Source organism: Tamandua tetradactyla, chromosome 2, assembly GCF_023851605.1.
Source record: "Tamandua tetradactyla isolate mTamTet1 chromosome 2, mTamTet1.pri, whole genome shotgun sequence".
NCBI classification, from domain to species: domain Eukaryota; kingdom Metazoa; phylum Chordata; class Mammalia; order Pilosa; family Myrmecophagidae; genus Tamandua; species Tamandua tetradactyla.
In genome coordinates this window covers 102,710,760-102,732,192 of record NC_135328.1, presented here as the reverse complement: position 1 = coordinate 102,732,192, position 21,433 = coordinate 102,710,760, and the positions used below count along the sequence as shown (strand labels likewise).

The window sequence follows — 21,433 nt, the reverse complement described above, 5'->3', positions numbered from 1 at the left end:
GTATTATTGATTTAGCCAAAACAAAGAAGAGCTTTCAATATGGATGACAATGAATCTTCATATTGAAATGAGGTACGTCCATACATGTATTATGATATGCATCAGGAATGGTTTAATTAGAAATAACTAATCCTACTCCCATTTTGTAAAGGCAGCTGTTTCTTCTAATCCCTATTCAGTACTGTATGTTTGAAACTTCAATTAGATCATCTCCCTGGAGATATGACTCAATCAAGAGTGGTTGTTAAACTGAATTAGGTGACAACATGTCTCTGTCCATTCGGGTGGGTCTTGATTAGTTTCTGGAGTCCTATAAAAGAGGAAACATTTTGGAGAATGAGAGAGATTCAGAGAGAGCAGAGCTGAACGACATAGCCATGAAAAGCAGAGTTCACCAGCCAGCGACCTTTGGAGATGAAGAAGGAAAATGTCTCCCAAGAAACTTCATGAAACAGGAAGCAGGAGAGGAAGCTAGCAGATGACACCGTGTTCGTCATGTGCTCTTCCAGATGAGAGAGAAACCCTGACCCTGTTCACCATGTGCCTTCTCACTTGAGAGAGAAACCCTGAACTTCATTGGCCTTCTTGAACCAAGGTATCTTTCCCTGGATGCCTTAGATTGGACATTTCTATAGACTTGTTTTAATTGGGACATTTTCTCGGCCTTAGAACTGTAAACTAGCAATTTATCAAATTCCATTCCATTCCTGGTATATTGTATTTTGGCAGCTAGCAAACTAGAACAGGCACAACACACATGATCAATTCATAACAAAGCACAGAGCTTGTCACAAATGGTCAAACTTTACTCACACAATGCGGATTTATCATAGCTATTGGAATTTAACATTGACTTGAACTTTCTGAAAGTGCCAGTCCATTTCCACTTTTCTGCTTCAACAACACTCTTACTTGAAAACCTAGAAGAATATTATGAGTCTTGCCTTCCTCTACATGCCTATTGCTTTGTAGAAGGACAATATCTTGGCACTGGGAGGGTTAAAGATGACATCCCAATCACTCATCCTTAGACCAGGAAAATAAAGTAATGCCCAATAGCTAAAGCTTTCTACATATCTCCCACTTTCTCATCAATCACATAGTTATCTGACCCTATCATCAAACTTCCATGGTACCTTGGATCTCCCACATAAATCCAAATTAAGCTCATCTTGGATACACCAGCATCTGGCCTAGTGTGTATTCACAGATCTATGGATTACGCAAGGCTATAAAGGACCAGCAGTTATGCTAGATCTGGCAAAAACAGAGCTGGGCTGCTCTTAGGACTCTCAGAGGTAGATAGATTTGGGAGAAAGAAGCCTCTTTGTGTTATCTAGATCTGCTGTTAAGATGTAGCTGCCCAGGCATGGAAAATCACTGAAAATGTTATACTGTGGGTTTATAGGTTCAGACATGGCATTCCACAGCCATCTATCACTAAAGAGGTGATATTTGAAACTACAGGAATGAATGCAATTCCATGATATATGGAGAGGAAAATACTTAAATTTAGAGCTTGAGTAGTGGGAAATATTCATTAAAGTTAATAAAAAAAATGCTACTAACTATAGTTTATTGAGGAAAACTATGCACTTTACATAAATTTTCACTACCTCTCCTCAAACCCTTGTTCTGCACTCGATTGCTACATACCCTCCCTGAGAGGAGGGTTCAGAGGGATAAAAGGAGGGTTCAGATATCAGTACATAACAGAAGGCAATACAGAAGCAAATACCCAAAAGGAGTTGTTTACTGTCAAATGGTGCTAGGACTTTAGGAGGATGAAGACTGTGAAAAGTCTTTTGAATATTTTGTCTAGGGCATTTCAAGTGTCCTTTAACAGTTTTATTCTCCCTCCTATTGTGAGAAGAAATCTGACTCTACTTGGCTAACCAAATTTAATTACTGGGACTGAACTGCACCTACAATGCTGTTTTCTGGAAGTAAATGATTCATCTGCATGAGGTAAAGGAAATTTTCCAGGAAGACGAGTTGCTATTCAGCAAACGTCATTCAGCATATCAGAGCAGTTGTAATTATTTATTGACACACACTTACTCCTTCCTGTGGTGAGGTCAATCTAGAAAGTCTATAAACATGCCTAGAAAGTCTATAACATGCTTTGTAAATGCATGTTTTTTCCTCTTCTGCTCTTTTTCCCTCCTCTCTCACCCCTACCTTAATACCTAAAGCAATTGCAAGTAATGTGCTAGAGGCTCAGTGAAAATAATCAACCACTGAAAACAGGGTATGACTCTCAGTCACGTTTCTCTCTGGTCAGACTAGCTCTGAACTGCTCAGTTCACCCGGAAGTTCATATTCATACTTAGTTTGTTAACCTGTATCATTATTTCCTTCAAGTATTTTAGTGATTTCCATTTGTCTGCTGTTCTCCCATATAGGAAATATCTGGATTTCTGATGATGCTTATTTTACTAGGTCATTCTTAAAATTGTAACATCTTCCTTATTTTCACAGGGGTTCGTGATTACACATTTTCTCAAAGTGTATTCCACACTGTGAATATTTTACCATTGTATTACATACTGTACATTATATTACACATTATATTCTAAATAACTGTCATCCAGTAGAAATAAAATGTGAACCACCTACATAATTATAAATTTCCTAGTTGCCACATTTAAAACTTTTTAAAGAAATAAGTAAAAAAATGTTAGTAATATATTTTACTTAAGCCAATATATCCAAAAACTTACATTTTAACATTCAATCAGTATTGGAAATTTAAGGAGATTTACTTTATTGCTCACTAAGTTCTTAGAATCCAGTGTGAAATAGTCTCAATATGTACTAGTCACACTTTGAGTTCTCAGGAGTAACACATGGCTAGAGGCCACCATATTGGACAATACAGGTCTAAATCCTAAATGATAGTATTAAATGAGATTAGACTTTTAGCTGAACCCACTATTAAGCTCCTGTCCCTCATCATTTTCCATCACCCTCCACACACACACAAACACACCAATATAAAAATACAGTTCTTTCTCAGGCCAATCATCTCAATTAAATTAGCAGGAACCATTTCTACAATCACTTTTCCACCTCCACTCTTCCTTATTTGCAACCCCCTCATTTCATAAATGGGAAAACTGGTGCCCAGAGAGGTAACTGACACAAGCTACCTAGATGACACAGTGATTAATGATTAGAAACACCAATTTAAATTCATTCTTACTGATGTCCAGGCTAGAGTTCTTCTAATTTCCTTATAGACCTAACCTTTTCCCTTCCTGTTTTTTCTCCCTCAGGGTTTAGTCACTCTTTGTTTTAAACACTACAACAAGAAATAATTGATCTTACTTACTCTTCTTCTTGGACACTAAGTTTAGTGGCCAGAACTGAACTGACCCCCCAAACACAATGCATGGCGTTAGGAATTGTCCACTAGAAACTCACACCTGACAACTTCTCTTCTCAGTTCCATAAATATAAAGCCAATAAACCCTCCACCAAGGAAGTTAGCTTCTGACTAAGCATTCTGCTACATACATTGTATCTCAGTTTGCCAGGGCTGCTATGATAAATTACACAGACTGATTTGTCTAAACAACAGGAAATTATTGTCTCATAGTTTTGGAGGTCAGAAGTCCAAATTCAACATATTAGCTGTTCATGCTTTCTTTGACATCTGCAGCTTTCTGGTGGTGGCTTGCTGGCAATCCATAATTCAATCTCTGCCTCCATCACATGGAGATCTGTCTCTTTCTATTCCCTCCTGTGGTTTCTACTCCTCTTGCTCAGTCATCTGTATTTCTGTTTAGATTTCCTCTCCTTATAAGGACTCCTCTCATATTGTATTAAAACCTACTCTGCTTCAGCTTGGCTTTACCTTATAAAAAAAAAGTGAGTTCACACCCATAGGAGAAGGGCTAAGACTTGAGTATGTCTTATAGGGGACACGATCCAATCCCCAATACTTTGGTTTATACTCAGAAGACTAGAAGGTTAATTTCAAAATGGTACAGGGTAGGGCAGGCCATGGTGGCTCAGTTGCAGAATTATCGCCTGCCATGCCAGAGACCTGGGTCTGATTCCCGGTGTCTGCCCATGCAAAAAAAAAAAAAAAAAAAAATTATGGGGTAATCTCGCTGAGTGACATTAGCAATTTGTTATGGGTGTTTATTTGTGGTTTTGGATTTTTCTATAAAGAATATATCTATTATTTTTATGTGAACAAAATAATAGAATAAGCAAATTCATAGAGACAGAAAACTAAATAGTGGTTACTAGGGGTGGGGGAGGGGACAGTCAGGACTATCTGTAAGTGGGTATGAACTTTGGTTTGGGATGATGAGAATAGTCTTGAAATAAACAGCCATGAAAGTTACACAATATCATCAATGTATTTAATGTCACAGAATTGTCCACTTAAAGTAATTAAAATGGTTTTATGTTATATATATTTTACCACAGTTAAAAATAAACAAAATTAATTTTTTAAAACAAAGAGATGAATTTACCTAGTAGCTCTTAAAAAGAGACTGTCTGACCATCCTTTTTTCACTGAGTTTTTGAGGTAATCATCTGAATGTTTTCCAGGGGTAGAAATGGCAAGACAATGTCATTTTGCATTCTGAGCCCTGACTGTAGAAAAATCACTCATCAGTATAAAATGGCTTACAGTCATTCAGGTGGAGGACCCAGAGTGTTCCAATTAGATTTCACCAGTGCAGAACATGACAGCACTTGATCACTTCAGCAATGCAAAGGGTAACTGTGTGTTGACCTCTCCTTCTTTCAACTAAAAAAAAAAAAAGAAGCTTACAATCAGATACTAATATTATACCACCAAAGAAGTTGGGGAGGGGCATATTTTATGCATGTTTATTAAAATATTCCTTTATGTTAGGTAACTTTAGAGTCTTTTCATTAATGATTTTCAAAAGGTAAAAAAATAAATAAGTAAAATTCCTACACATCCCTGGATGATTCATACTTTAGTTTTCAATATACAATGAGCAATATATTGATGTGCAGGCAGAAAAATGAGAAAATCTTGTATTTTCTTAAGACTTTTATGTTTATATACTATACCATAAGAAAATGTCAGAAATCAAATTCCACAGTACTTTAGGTTCACTAGTAGAGCTTACAGTTTAAAGGAGTAAAGGAAAAATGTTTTTGTAAATCAAGTTATATATTTTTTGTGTTTATTTTTCCTTAGATAGGATATACCCATAGTTTGGAAGCCGCAAAAAAAGTGACTAAAATAGGACTTCTGGAAAGATAGCAAAATAGGGTGTATGTCCAGTTCACTCCTACTGTAAAGAACAGCTAGAGAAGGGACTGAAAAAGACCTGCAGAGTGATTCCAGGGTACAAGTGACCTAGGAGGGTCTTTTACACCACACAAGGAGGCCCTGGTTGAAAAAGCAGACAAATTGGGGCACAGTAAACCAGAGATACGTCAGCTAGTGCAAATAGCCTAGCACATCCATTTCCAGATGGAGGCTCTGAGATGTCAGGAGTGCATGGCTAGGGAGACAGGAACAAGGAAGTAAGCCAAGCCACATTCCTTGAACATACTACCCTAACACACCTGAACACCAGCCCCGTAACCCACAACTTCCCCATCCTGGAACCCCTTGCACCTGAACCCTGTCACCTGCCCCCTTTCTGCACTCCAAGCACCCCTGCCCTGACCCCTTGCCCCACTTCTATACACAAGCAATAACCTAAAGGAGCAGTCAATTAAGGAAAAAATTCCATTCAAAATAGCAACTAAGAGAATCAAGTACCTAGGATGAACTTAACTAGGGATGTAAAGGATTTGTACACAAAGAACTACATAATATTGTTAAAAGAAATCAAAGAAGGTCTAAATAGGTGGAAAGACATTCCCTGCTCATAGATAGGAAGGTTAAATGTAGTCAAGATATCAAATTCTACCCAAATTGATCTACAGATTTAATGCAGTACCAAATAAAATTTCATCAACCCACTTTGAAGGTTTGGAAAAACTAGCTACTAAATTCATCTGAAAGGGAAAGAGACCCCAAGTAGCTAAAAGCATCCTTAAAAAGAAGAATGAAGTGGTAGGATTATTACTTCCTGAATTTAAAACTTATTATAAAGCCACAGTGGTCAAAACAGCATGGTACTGGCACAAAGACAGAAGCATCGACCAATGGAATCGAATCAAGAGTGCAGAAATAGGCCACCAAATTTATGGTAAACTGATCTTTGACAAGGCCCCCAAATCCACTGAACCAGGACAAAATATTTTTTTCAATAAATAGGCATGGGAGAACTATATATCAATAGCCAGAAGAATGAAAGAGGACCCTTACTTTACACCCTATACAAAAATTAACTCAAATTGGATCAAACACCTAAACATAAGACTGAATACCACAAAGCTCTTAGAAGAAAATGTAGGGAAACATCTTCAAGACCTAGTAATAGGAGGTAGCTTCCTAAACTTTACACCCAAAGCACAATTAACAAGAGAAAACATAGATAAATGGAAACTCCTCAAAATCAAATGCTTTTATGCATCAAAAAACTTAGTCAAAAAGATAAAGACACAGCCAACTCAATGGGAGAAAATATTTGGAAATCACACATTGGATAACGGTTTAATATCCTGTATACATAAAGAAATCATACAATTCAACAACAAAAGAACAAGCAGCCCAATTATAAAGTAGACTAAAGATATGAATAAATATTTTTTCTGAAGAACAAATATAGATGGCTAAAAAGCACATGAAGAGATGCTCATTCTCATTAACTATAAGGGAAATGCAGATAAAGACTACAATGAGATACCACCTCACACCTATAAGAATGGCTGCTATTAAACAAACAGGAAACTACAAATGTTGGAGAGAATATGGAGAAATTGGGATTCTTATGCATTGCCGGCAGGAATGTATAATGGTATAGTTGCTATGGAAGACAGTCTGGCAGTCCCTCAGAAAATCAAATATTGAGTTGCCTATGACCCAGCAATACCACTACTGGGTTCATACCCAGAAATGCTGAAAGCAGTGATACAAACAGAGATATTCACACTGATGTTCATAGCAGCACTATACACAATTGCTAAAAGAGGGAAACAATCCAAGTGCCCATCAACAGACAAGTGGATTAACAAAATGTTGTATATACATATGGTGGAATATTATACAGCAGTAAGACAAAATGACGTCCTGAACCATACAATAAGATGGATGAGCTTAGAGGTTATAAAGCTGACTGAAATAAGCCAGACACAAAAGGATAGATATTGTATGATTTCACTTTTATGACCATGGTAAAGCTAAAATCATGGTAAAGCTTATAATACAGAATATAGGGGACCCAGAACCCTATATGGGTGATGGTTGCTATTGATGGGTCAATATGTTGCTATTGAGGTTGAACTCAAATGTACAGGAATAGACAGAAATGAAGGCAGTTCACTAATAAGTCTGTAAGTAATATTACCATATTGAAGGTGAACATGATTGATAGAGGTTGTATACACTCATGTGCCCCACCAGTTAACACTATAGATATAAATAAGTTCTTGCATGATCTACTGCAAAGGTATGAATCTTGTATAAAGAGTGTATAATTTCAGGGTATGGGGGAAAAATGATATTGCATTCTCTGGACTATGTTTAACAAGAAAACATCAAAAGTACTACAGTAATACCGGGGGTACATAATGGGGTAAGGGACAAGAGTTAAGGGGAGGTTTGGATTTTCTATTTCATGAAGGTGTGTTTATTGGCTATCATTATCTTGGGAACAATGAAATTATTGAAAATTAGAGTATGGATGGACTACTGACTTTGGACATTATACATGAGGCCCAGTAGATAAGAGTTGGCTGAAAGATGCACTGACTGAGAAATAAATTGGCCAATGATGGTGTAAATACATGATAGAACACAGTACCGCTACAAAAAGGAATGAAGTTGAGGCATGAAATGATGTGAATAAACCTACTGGACATTTGGTGAGGCAAAATAAGCCAGAAACAAAAGAGCAAATGTTGTAAGATCTCATTATGAAAATACTTATAAGAAAACTGCGGCCTAGATTGTAAGCTCTTATAGCAGTCACATTTAGTCCCGAATGGTAATTGTTATTTCTGGATTTTGAAAAGCTGTTTTATGTGTGTATAACCAGGTATTCAGAGATAAGAATGAAGCCAATATTGTTGGGATTAAGGTAATTCAGAATACAGGGGTAAGGAAAACATTACATGTATTTTAGAACTTCACCTACTTTCAGACCAAAGGAAGAAAGTTTTATTATGTCCAGAACCTAAGGTTTTTGTAACACATAATCTAACTCAAATTGTCTGGATAGATCATTTAAACAATCTAAACACAGGGAGCCCAGAATAAGAATGAAAGCCTTTAATCCTCTATAGCTTAATGTATGCTGGATACATCCCAGAGTATATTAAGCAGATAATCAAAAGGTATTGGCAAAGTACCTTGAGGGGTGGGAGAAAAATTATGGAACTATTAAACTTTACCACCAGGGAAACCCCGGATATTGTGCCAAACACTGGGGACACCCAAATCAATAGGCCGGGGACTTGAACTTGAGGCTTGCTCTTGTGGAGCTTATGTGTATGGCGGAGAAGCTTAGCCAACTATAGGTATGCCTGAGGGTCACCTCCAGAAGACCTCTTTTGTTGCTCAGATGTGGCCTTTCTCTCTCTAAATCCAACTCTGCAAGTGAAACCATTGCCTTCCCCCCTACGTGGGACATAACATCTAGTATGAAAATCTCCCTAGTGGTGCGGGAGATGACCCCCAGGGATGAGCCTGGTCATGGCACTATGGGATCAACAATACCATCTTAACAAAAAGGGGGAGTGTAACAAATAATGTGTCAGTGGCTGAGAGAGTTCAAATAGAGTCGAAAGACTACACTGGAGATTACTCTTATGCATGCTTCAGTTAGACATTGCTACCTGTCATAACTTGCCAAACTCCAACCAAAACCTTTCCTGCCAATCCTAAAGAATATCTAGGGCATCATATAAGATCCTATAAAGGTTCCATATACTAGGGTAACTCTCCAAAACCTACGACCTTCAGATGGGTCTCTGGACCAGATAAGCCTTGAAATGCAGAGGGCCCAGGCTCTCCAGGACATCAACTATTTCCATCCTCCTATCCAATATTATCAACAGCCCCTTCCAACATGAAAAAGTTAGAATGGGATTAGCCCAAATACCCCTAAAGAGAAAGATCAAAGGTGATGGTGGAGTTATGCAGAGAAGGTCAGGTTTAACAAATGAGTATGAGTACTGACTCATTATGCTGGTATTTATTTTAGCCTCCAGTACCTTAGAGCAACTAGAAATAAAAACCTGGGGTGGACCACAGTGGCTCAGCAGGCAGAGTTCTCGCCTGCCATGCTGGAGGCCCAGGTTCAATTACCAGTGTCTGCCCATGTAAAAAAAAAAATTGTTTTTAAATAACCTAAAATTGTGGAATTGTAACTCTGAAATCTGTTCTATAACTAATTGTTGTGATGTACTCTGAAATTTGTTGCTTTTATGTATGTATGTTATTTAAAGAGAAGGAGGAATATAACAAAGATAGGATTTAACAAATGAGTATGACTGCTGAGTCATTATATTGATAATTCTGTTGCTCTCCAGAGTCTTGAAGTAGTTGGAAGAAAAAATGAAAAATCATGGAACTGTACCAATACCAAACTTTTAAACCTGTTCTATAACTATTCGTTAAAATGTATTTGGAAGTTCTTTGCTTTTTTGTATATATGTTATATTTCACAATTAAAAAAAAATGTAATTAAAATATACCCTTGCTAGCAAAGGATTCAATACAGGGGTTTCCCAATAAACCGGTATTTATAGATTTAGATTTGGGTCTTTTTGCCTCTGGGGGTTGAAATATTCAAGGATTTGCAAATAAAATGAAGAACTAAGTGTCTTCAAAGGAGACCTTGGGGATCATCCAGTCTAACCTTTTCTTCACTTTAGAACACACACAAGCTTTTTTGTTTCAACAGTTTTTGCCAACCCAAAATATTCTCAAATTTGTTAGGCTGTAGGGCTCCTAATATTCAATGTTTTTTATAGAAACCCATAAAATGCTGATGTATTTACATCTGCTCTGGGAATCAAAACTTTTTCACTGGCAGAAAATATAGCGCTCTTTCTCTCACCATATATACATTTAAAATAGTTGTTAAATAGAACAGTACTAGTTATTTCAGAGATTTTTCACTATTATTTGTCAGCTACCTACTCATTTGGTCTATTACATACTCTAGCAAATAAGAGTATTATATGATAAAGTTTTAAGAAAAATTTATAGAAAAGATAAACTTAATTGCTGAAAGATGAGACCATCATTTTTATGTCAGTAATAGTACATCTATGCTCCCTGGGAGCTTGCTTTGTTTGTTTTTGTTGTTTGAAGATTCTAAATCTCTTCTTCTTTATATCGCATAGATAAAACATTTGAATAACTATTTTTGCATTGTTTTCAACTTACTGTGCTGAAATCATGTGGTTACTATGTGTACATTATGTTCTATAAAAGATGACTTTAAATGAAACTGTTCTGAGAATAAAAGCCTTCTTTTAATGTTTTTGGGTGCTTACCACAATAAAACATAATGTTGAAAAGGCCTCAAAAATAAATTGACTATAGGCAATAACTATTAAAAAAGCTACTTAAGGACGGACATACTGACTCTTCTTGATTTCAAAAAGTAAAGTATTCCATTTGTAAAAGAATGTCCATGATAGATTTCTGATTAAAAAAGTTGCCGAGTTCATTTCATATGTAAAATGAAGTTAAAAAAAAAAAAAAAAGAAGAGCAAGAGGGTTCTAGATAAAATAAAAGTTGTTAACACAGGTTATTCCAGGTAGTAAGGAAAGAATTTTCAGTTTTTATTTTATAGGCTTCCAATTATTTATTTTTCAAAAATATGTATAATTTTCCTGCTTTTTATTTTATTTTTTTCCTACTTTTTAAATCAACAAATTTTAAGACTAATTTTTGCTGAATTCATGTGGTCAGGTGAATTAACCACATAATTAACAACCAGCAACTTAAAAAAAAATTAGGTTCCATATAAACATTGTTTACAGGTAGAAAATTATACCCAGTAAGTGCTCAGTGAATCTTTGAAAAGTCATTGTTTGTATTCTACTTTTGCCTTACTTTCCAAATATAATTGAATCATTGCTTTGCGAATGGTAAGTGCTCGATAAATATTTATTAAATTGAACATTAGGTTGCCCTTTTTTTCCCTACAAAAGTGTCGCTATTTAGCAAATAAATGACAATGATTAAAAGAACAATTGTGAATATGAAGGCTCAGACAGTGGTCACTATGAACCCTAAAGGCATCATGTCTCAACTAAAAGCAGGTAGAGTTTGGTAACAAGCCAGAGAGTTTCTTAAAACACCATAGTATATTCCCAAATACCGTCTTTAGTTTTCAAATCTAGAGGAATAAATTTTAAAGTCTACCCATGGAAGTATTCTAGACAAATAACTAACTACAATAAAAAGAGTATGGGTTAGATATATTTTCTTTCTTTTTTTAACCAAAGAACAAGCAAGAGAATCTGGGCTTAATTTATAATAATACAAATTTTAATTTACAATATGAACCAAACAATAAGTTGAAGAAGAGCAGATAGATTTTTGAGGCAAGTTGTGACTCCTTTATTTTATTTAGGTTTTTTTTTCTTTGAGCCCTTCTAGAGTAAGACAGAGGCACCATTGTCTGGCATGGCTTATATACAGTTCTACTTAAAAGGACAGCAAAAGAGATAATTGGTACTTGGAAGCTGTAGCTGCATTATGTGACAAGGAAATTCAAGTGCACCCATGTTGATTTCTCCCTCTGCAATCCAGCATTCTTAAGTTAGAGAGTACATGTCATTTTCACAAGCTTGAACCAGCCTACATGTATCTATTTCCATAATCATCAATGCTCATAAAAGAACAGTGGAGATATGACCTCTTAGACACATTATGCAACTGGACAGAGAAAAAAGTAAGGAGAGTTCCTTGGGAAACTGAAAAGTGATGAATTTTCTACCGCTTCTGGCATCTAAATAAAGGTCTGGCAAGAAAAACAATAAGAATATCATAAGATATTCTGGTCCTGGTTTATGGATTTAACATTAAGTTGACCTCTACAATAATACTTATTAGAAAATGTTCATAATAATAATCATAGCTATAATAATTGTTTACAAATATAATTACAGGTTGAATCAATGTAGACAAAGATTTTAGAACAGCATGATCCTCTCCCCAAGCTGTTACCACAAGCAGTTATATATGTGCAACTGTTCAAATGGTTTGGGAACTTAATTTTCTAAAGGCAATGACAGGATCTGAAATTGTTTTCTCCATTTAAAAGAAAATGTTGTTTGAGAGAACCAACTAAGGAGCTACTCACTAATTCATGTAGCAGTCATTTTGAAATATAATTATATATTCTATGTCTGATATGGTACCCCATGCAAGGACACAGAAATGGGAGGGAAAAAGGTTGAAAGACTTATTTATGCCAGGTACCATACAAAATATACCCATTAATATGATGTTACCTTTGAAGTAACATCCTTTTCACCTTTGAAATGTCATCATATCTTTCAGAAGTTATTTTCTGCCTTTGCCCTAGCAGAAAATGCAGTTCTGTACAGACACACACAAAAAATTCACAATTTCTTCAATATGAGTAAAAGAAAAAAGAAGTATATATTTTTGTCTCTCTTCGAGAGAGAAGTGATCTAATTTTAATGACAATGACTACTGTTTATTCAGTACCATTATTGGGCCTATGTTTGATATCAACTCCAATCCTCAAAACAACCCTGCAAAGTAGATTTTATGTACATTTTACAGATTTATGTCAAGACGCTCCACTGGGGATAAGACCAAGATATTCTGGACAATCTGCAGTTACATAGCAAAAGCCCATTCAAGGAGACAGAATACCAGTGACGATTTTCTGAGCATTTACTATGTCCTCACAATGTTCTAGGCCCTGTACACATACCCTTTCATTTAATACTCCCAACAACTCTGAAATATAGGTAACAATGTCCCCACATTCCAGATGCAGAAACTGAGGCTCAGAGAGGCTAAGTAATGGACCCCAAGTCACATAGCCAGGTGAATGTCTTCTTAGAAGGGTTACCAACCTGGGGCTCCCTAACCCTCAAACACTCACTTCTTTTCCTCTAAAATATCTCCCATAAACCACTGACATCCATTTCTCCATGCCTTTGGTTATGCTGTGCCCTGTGCCAGGAATGACCTCCCCTGCCTAGCTCCACTCAGTTTTCAAGGCTTATCTCAGATGCTATTTCTTCTATCCTAACCACCTCATGCAAAATTTGTAACCACAGTACATGTTATTGTTACTAGTTTAGCACTTATCACCTAATATTGCAATTATTTGTATCTATTTCTCTCCCATGGGCAGTTAAAGAGACCTTGAGAGAAAAAAATGTTTTTTATTCACTTTTGCATTTCCATCACAGAGTACAAAGGTTGGCACATAGTTGGCACTCAGTAAGTTAATTGTTTGCAGATGAAATAACTCATGCCAGCATGCTGTAAATTGAAAGGACCTCTAAAAAAGTTATAAACCAATTCTCCTGCCTCCATTTGGGGACAACATTTTTAACTTATTTGTGCTTATTTTTTAATTTGTTTATCTGTTTTAAAGACCCTCAGAAGAATGAATACTACGACATCTCCACCTTCTTTATTTGTGATTCTTCCAACAGGTCATTCAAGCCCCGTTATGCTGGTTTACTCCTCTGAGAAAATTCTGCCTTCTTATATTTTAGAAAATATAAGATGGAAATTTCACAAAATCTGTCCTAATTTTGCCTGCTTCCTGGTTAACTGAGCTCTATGTGGCACAAAATTTATCTCTTATTCTCACCAAAGGCATAGGTCTTGCCAGTGAGAAATATGACAGCTACAAAGGTATATGTTGGTCCCATAAGGAAGGAGCAGACTGAAAAGATGATATTTGGCTTAGCCCTTTAAATAGAAGAAATGCATTTGCACTGATTTTTATATTCAAACCAATTGTCAATGCTGTATTTTCATATAAGGAGACAGATAAATGCTTTGCTTCCCATTTAACAGATTGGAAAACTATGGTATACAAAAAGTAAGTTATTTGTGCCAAATCCTATTATCCTAGAGTTTAGAGATAAATTAAAAGTTTTCACCTTCTAGCCTGTACTCAAATTAAAGGCCAAATTTTCAGAAAACAGATTGCAGCTGTATTACTTTATCAAGACAATCAGGTTATTCCTTTTACTAATTACTTCCTGCTTTAGAAGTGACATTAATATGGAATTATCCTAAAAGCTTATATGCTAACCAGGCTAATAAAAAGATCTGGATTTAATTTTTTTTTCATTTTGAGTCTATATTGAATAAGGATATTTACAGATAATTGGCAATGCTATGTAGATGAGTGTACTGCTTTGTAGTATGTAAAATATAACCTGCACATCCAAATTAGCTCAAGAAATTTCCCATTTCTGAGAAGGCAGGCTGGCTGCCAAGTCTTTAAGAGAGAAAAACACCCTCTTAGAACATGAATCATTACATATCACATAAAGCACACACCGACATTTTAAATAATTGCTTAAGACTTTCCAAAATATCCTTTCACTACATATAAAGGTGTACACTTCGCAACCAAGATCAGGTTGTCCTTTTTCCATCCATGCTGTTAGAAAGGGACATTGCTACATGAGTAGGCTCAAGATGTACTGTAAACAGGGGTGCCAAACAGACAGAGCAGATGACTCAGAACTGATTTTAGAATACACACTTGTAGGTTGGACTTAGTGCCTGCATTTGGTTGTCAACACTGTTTTAAAAACAGGCTGAATGACCTTTGTGTCAGTGACTATTTTCTAAATCCCATTGCTGAAATTCAACATCTAATCAATGCATTTAGCATAGGTGAACTAGAATGACCATTGTTTGGAAACATGATTGAAAGTTTGGACAAGGACAGAGTTAAGCCCACCAAGCAGAAACACAACACAAGACCGGAGGCCACATGACCTGCTGAGAACTGGGAGCAGACATTTGGGTGACTCCAGTCAACATCATAGATGAGTCCAGTGGGTGTTTTTATTCTTTTTATTGGCAACTCTCAAAAGTAATGAGGCTTTACAATCAGAAAGTTAGTTAACAATTTAAATAGGACCAAAAAATTTCCAAAATTCACAAGCAATATAATCCAGATGTCTCAATATGCTTCTCCAAAAAGAGGATTTAAGTAATGCATTCAAATGTAAAAAGAAAACTTTGATTTACATAAAGAAAGCATTGATTTGCTTCTTACCTCCTTGGAACAGCAAACTCCCAAGAAAAATCCATCATATTTATTTCTCTACATTAGCTAGAAAGTCAAAAAGAGCTACTAAGTTGGAACAGTAACTCTTTTCCCCTGTATAATAATTTCTGATTTCATCATAAATATTATGGCAGCACTGTCCAAGGGTCTCAGAGTTTAATCCATCATATTTTTAGAAATCAATTTAACAGGGTAGGACCTCACCCTTCAAATTCCTTTTCTTTTTTTTTTAATATATGCAAAATAATTTGTCCATCATACTTCTTAAGTTTTTTTTAATAAAACACTTTTGGGAAAAATGCATAATTTCTTCAAGTTAAATCTGCTTTTTAAAAAATTAAACAAGACAAGAAAGTAAAAAATAACTATCTTCTCTATTTAAAAAAGCAACTACTTTTCTCTTGTGTGGCTTATGGTGAACTCAAAATGCATTTTATAACTAAAACATTCTATAGGTTTTTTGTGCTAGCTATTAAAAAGTCCTGGGATAAGCCACCTGTGTTAATTTGTAAGCTGCCAGAATGTGATTTACCAGAATTGGAACAGCTTTTAACAAGGGGAATTTAACAAGTTACAAGTTTACAATAACATTAAATAATCCAAGCACAGAGAACCCAGAATGGGACTGAGGGTTTGTAATTCTGGATAGTTTAATGCAATGCCTGGATACATACCAGAGTACTTTGAGCAGATAACTGAAAGTATTGGCAAAGTCCCTTGAGGGATGGAAGAAAAAATATGAAATTATTAAGCTTTACCACCACGGAAAACCCTGATATTGTGTCAAATTTAAGAAACTCCTAAATCAATAGGCCAAGCCCTTAATCTTGAGGCTTACTCTTGTGAAGCTAATTTACATAGACGAGAAACTTAGTTTACCTATAGTTATACCTAAGAGTTACTTTCAGAGAACCTCTTTGTTACTCAGATGTGGCCTTTTTTTCTATAAGCCCAACTGTGCAAGTGAAATCATTACCATCTCCCCTACATGGGACATGAGATCCAGGGGTGAAAGTCTCCCTGGCAATGTGAGATATGATTCCCAGGGATGAGCCTGGCTCTGGCCCTGTGGGATTGACAATGCCTTCCTGACCAAAAGTGGAAAAAGAATTGTAAGAAAATAGGGTATTAGTGGCTGAAAGAGTTCAAATAGAGTTGAGAGGCTACTCTGGAGGCTACTCTTACTTAAGCTTCAGCTACATATTGCTATTTATCATGATTTGCCAACCCCCAACCATAATCATTCCTGCCAACTCTAAAGAACACCTAGGCCTTTATCTGAGATTCTACAAAGGTTTCATACACTATGATTACTTTCCAGAAACATACAACCTCCAGAGGGGTTCCTAGGCCAGATAAGTCCTGAAACCCAGAGGGGCCAGCCTCTTCAGAACATCAACTAGTTCCATTTCTCTATCCCATATTCTCAACAGCCCCTTCCAACATGAAAAAGTCAGAATAAAAAAAAAAAAAAAAAGTTTAATTTAAAAAATTAAAAAAAAAATAGAATAGGCACAGCCCAAATACCCCTGAAGATTGGGAGAAAGATCAAAAGAGAAGGTAGAGTTAAAACAGAGAAGATAGGATTTAACAATTGAGTATGACTGCTGAATTACTATAATGATATTTCTTTTAGTCTCCAGTATCTTGGAGCAGCTAGAAGGAAAAACCTAAAATTGTAGAATTGTAGCCCATACCAAACTCTGAAATCTATTCTACAACCAATTGTTCTGGTGTCCTTTGAAATTTATTGGTTTTTTGTACGTATGTTATTTTTCACAATCAAAAAAAATTAATTAAATATTTAAAATAGTGTCAACAAAGCTTTAGGGAAACACAAAATAACTCACTCAAAAATGAAATTTCTCAAACCAAGTTAACTATGCTGATAAATATATTTATTCATAATCAAAGTGTTTTCAAAATATAAAATATAAATACAATGTGATGGCTTTTCTTAATTATAAAATTAATATACTTTTTTAAAATGGAAAATATAAAACAGAGAACATTTTTACAGTTTGAGTTCTTATTTCTAAATAATACGTTAATTTAAATTGGAGATTATCTTATTAACTTTCTGTGACAACAGAGGATAACGTAGCTCACTCCATAGCTCCACTAAAGCCCAATTTTTAACAGTTGAGGAGTAGTTTTGGATCTCTACTGATAACCTGTATAATTTAAATAATTTCCTTAAATCACTAATTCCTTTGTTATTTGAAACCATTTTTGGCATATGAATTATGCCCCATATCATATAAGTATATAAAACATAAATATCAAGAAAACACCCCTGTAATAACTACACAGATCAAGAACAGTGCCAGCCCACAGCAGCTCCCTACATACTTCTCTAAATCTAACTCCCTCCTATCTCCTTAAATGAAACACTCTCTGACTTTTGTGGTAACTAATTCTTTATTTCTTTTAATATTTTTACCACCCAAGAATGCATCACTAAACACTATAGCTTTGCTTGTTTTTAACATTTTACATAAATGGAATCAAGCTGTCTGTATTCTTTCGCATCAGAGTTTTCTAGCTCAATATTATGTTTATGAGATTCATTCATATCGTAATATTTAATTGTAGTTTGTTCATTTGCAAAGCAATAAAGAATCCCATCACAGAACTATACCACAATTTATTTATCTTTTCCATGTCAATGGACATTTGGGTTGTTTCCAAGTTTAGCTTATTATGAATAAAGTTGTTATGAACATTCTTATACATGCCTCCTGCTGTACATGGACACATTTTTCTGCTGGATATAAACATAGAAAATGAATTACTGTCATGCTGTCATGGTCAGGTGCATGTGTCAACTTGGCCAGGTGGTGGGACCTGTTTGTCTGGTTGAGTAAGTGCTGGCCTGTCTTTTGCTACGAGGACATTTCATAGAATTAAATCATGATCACATCAGCTACATCCACAGCCGATTCCATTTGTAATCAGCCAAGGAGAGTGTCTTCTTTAATGAATAATGCTTAATCTAATCACTGGAAGCCTTTCAAGGATTCAGAAGAGACAGGTTCTCTTCCTGCTTCAGCCAACGAGCCTCTCATGTGGAGTTCATCCAGACCCTCCCTCGGAATCATCGGCTTTGCAGCCTACCCTACAGATTTTGGACTCTATGTTCCCAGGGTTATTTGAGACACTTCTATAAATTTTATATTTACAAATATTTCCTCTTGATTTTGTTTCTCTAGAGAACCCTAACTAATACATATGTGGTATGGTATCTTTAATTTTAGGAGATAAAGCCTAGCAATTTTTCAAATTGATTACACTAGTTTTCATTCCCACAAGTGGTATGTGAGTGTTCCAGTTGTTTCACATCCTTGACAATACACCAGTCTCTTAAATTGTAGCCATTCTGATGGGTGTGTAGTAGTATTTCTTTGCAGTTTAAATTTGCATTTCTCTTATACTAATAAGGTTGAGCCTCTTGTCATGTGTTCATTGACCATTCAGATATATCCGGTTTTAAAGTGGTCATTGCATCCACCTGCCCATTTCTCTATCCAGTTATATTTTTCTTGATTTGTATGAATCCATTTTATATTCTGGATATGGGACCAAATATCTCCATATCTGTGGCTTACCTTTTCACTCTTTTAATGATTTTTTCAATATCTAGAAGTTCTTAATTTTACTGTAATCAAATTCATCAGTCTTTACTTTTAAGGTTGGTGCTTCTTAAAATATCTAATATGTTCAAAAACCATTCCACCCTGACAACGTGGAACATGGCTCTCAGGGATGAGCCTGGCCCTGGCATCATGGGATTGACAATGCCTACCTGATGAAAAGAGGGGAAAGAAATGTAACAAAATTAGGCCTCAGTCTAAGAAGTTTCCAATAGAGTCAAGAGGCTATCCTGGAGATTACTCTTAGGCAAGCTTCAACTAGATATTGCAAAATGCCGCAGTATGCCAAACCCCAATCAACAGTATTCCTGAAACCACTAAAAAATACCCAGGCTCTATCTGAGACTCTATAAAAAGTTTCACTCACTAAGTTTATTTTTCAGAAACATAAAACCTCCAGATTGTTCCTATGCCAGGTAAGCCCTGAAACCCACAGGTACCAGTCTCTCCAACACATCAACCAGTTGCATCCCCCCACCACATAATGTTGACACCCCTTTTCAATATGAAGAAGTTAAAATGGTCATTGCCCAAATATCCCTAAAGATTGGGAGAAGGATTAAAGGAGAAGGAGGAGTTGCAACAAAAAAGATAGGATTTAACAAATTAGTATGACTACTGAATCATTATATTGATATTTCTTTTTCTTTTTAGTCTCTAGTGTCTTGGAGCAGCTAGAAGGAAATATCTGAAAATGTTTAACTGTAACCCACACCATACTTTGAAATTTGTTCTATAATTACTTGTTATAATGTACATTGAAATTTACTGTTATTTTGCATATATATTTACTCCACATGGGTGCTTTGTCTTTCTGGATGTTTTAGTTTGTTAGAGCTGCCAGAATGCAATATGCATAAATTGAATGGCTTTTAAGAAGGGAAATTTATTAAGTTACAAGTTTACAGTTCTCAGGCCATGAAAATGTCCAAATTAAGGTACCAACAAGAGGTATACCTTCACTTAAGAAAGGCTGATGCCATACTGAACACTTCTGTCAGTTGGGAAGGTGCATGGTTGGTGTCTGCTAGACTCTTTGGCTTCTGGACAGCACTGTCAGCTGGGAAGGCACATGGTGACATCTGCTAGCTTTTTCTCCTGGCTTCTTCAATGGCTTCCCCAAGGAGCATTTTCTTTCATCTCCAAAGGTCTCTGGCTGTGTGGGTTCTAAAGCTTTTTCCAAAAATAATTCTGTCCTAAACCACTCCAGTAAACAACTCCGCCTTGAATGGGTGGAGAGACATCTCCATGGAAACCAACTAATCGAAAGGTACCATCCACAACTGGGTGTGTCACATCTCCATGGAAATAATAAAAAAGATCCCATCCAGCAATACTAAATGAGGGTTAAAGAACGTGGTTTTTCTGGGCTATACAACAGTTTCAAACCAGCACACCAGAACTCGTGTTAATTGACTGTTAGGCATCCTGGACTGATGCTCTAGTTCTGAGTCCAAAGCCACCCCAGGATTCTTGGTTGTAGCTTGGCTACATCTGTCCTTACAGCCCTTTCTTTCTTATTCTGGAGTGCTGCTTCCTCTTTTCTGCTCTACTAACAAACCTCTTAGAGTAAATGCTTTTCCTCTTCTCATCTACTCATGGCCACCAACACTTCTCTTCATTTTTGTGGGCTATGTCTTTTTTATTATTCTGATAATAATTAATTCCTGAGCTGGAGGAATAAATAAGTGTGCTCACCTTGCCATCTTGAAGTAGAAGCCACTTCAAGTTAAATTCACTGCTATGACTTTAATTTGTCAGAGTTAATTTCCTATGTCAATATCAGTTACAAGAGACCCAGCAATGAACGCATTTCCTGAGCCTCAATAACACAATTCAGGACAAGAGCATCACAGAGGTACACATAGAGCCTGTGCCAGTTTGAAAAGATTTATGTATCCTAGAAAAGCCATGTTTTAATCCTGATCTAATCTTGGAGCAACCATTTCTTTTAATCCCTATACAGCACTGTATGCTGGAAACTTGATTAGATTATGTCCATGAAGATGTGACTCCATCCATTCCATGTGGGTGTTGATTACTTTACTGGAATCTTTTAAAAGAGGCAGCATTTTGAAAAAGGCTTGAGATTCCAGGAGAGCAGAGCCACATCAGAATCTATCAGCCAGCAACCTTTGGAGATGAAAGAGAATGCACCCGAGGAGCTTCATGAAAAAAACCTGGAGAGAAAATAGCAGACATCACCATGTTCGTCATGTGCCTTTCCAGCAGAGAGAGAAACCCTGAATGTCACTGGCCTTCTGGAACCAAAGTATCACTGTATGCCTGAGATTGGACATTTCTGTAGCCTGGCTTTAATTTGGACATTTTCACAGTCTTAGAACTGTAAACTAGCAACTCATTAAATTCCCCTTTTTAAAAGTCATTCCATTTCTGGT

At 36.1% G+C, this 21,433-nt stretch overlaps 1 protein-coding gene across 1 annotated transcript in view; it reads right to left on the bottom strand.

The window, feature by feature from the left end:
- The window catches only part of TMC1 (transmembrane channel like 1), a 469,408-nt gene that overhangs the window by 426,374 nt on the left and 21,601 nt on the right, over window positions 1-21,433 (bottom strand). The window contains exon 2 of the mRNA XM_077148434.1: window positions 4,652-4,771. The gene's annotated coding sequence lies outside the window, so the exon portion shown is untranslated. The remainder of the gene's footprint in view (window positions 1-4,651; window positions 4,772-21,433) is intronic.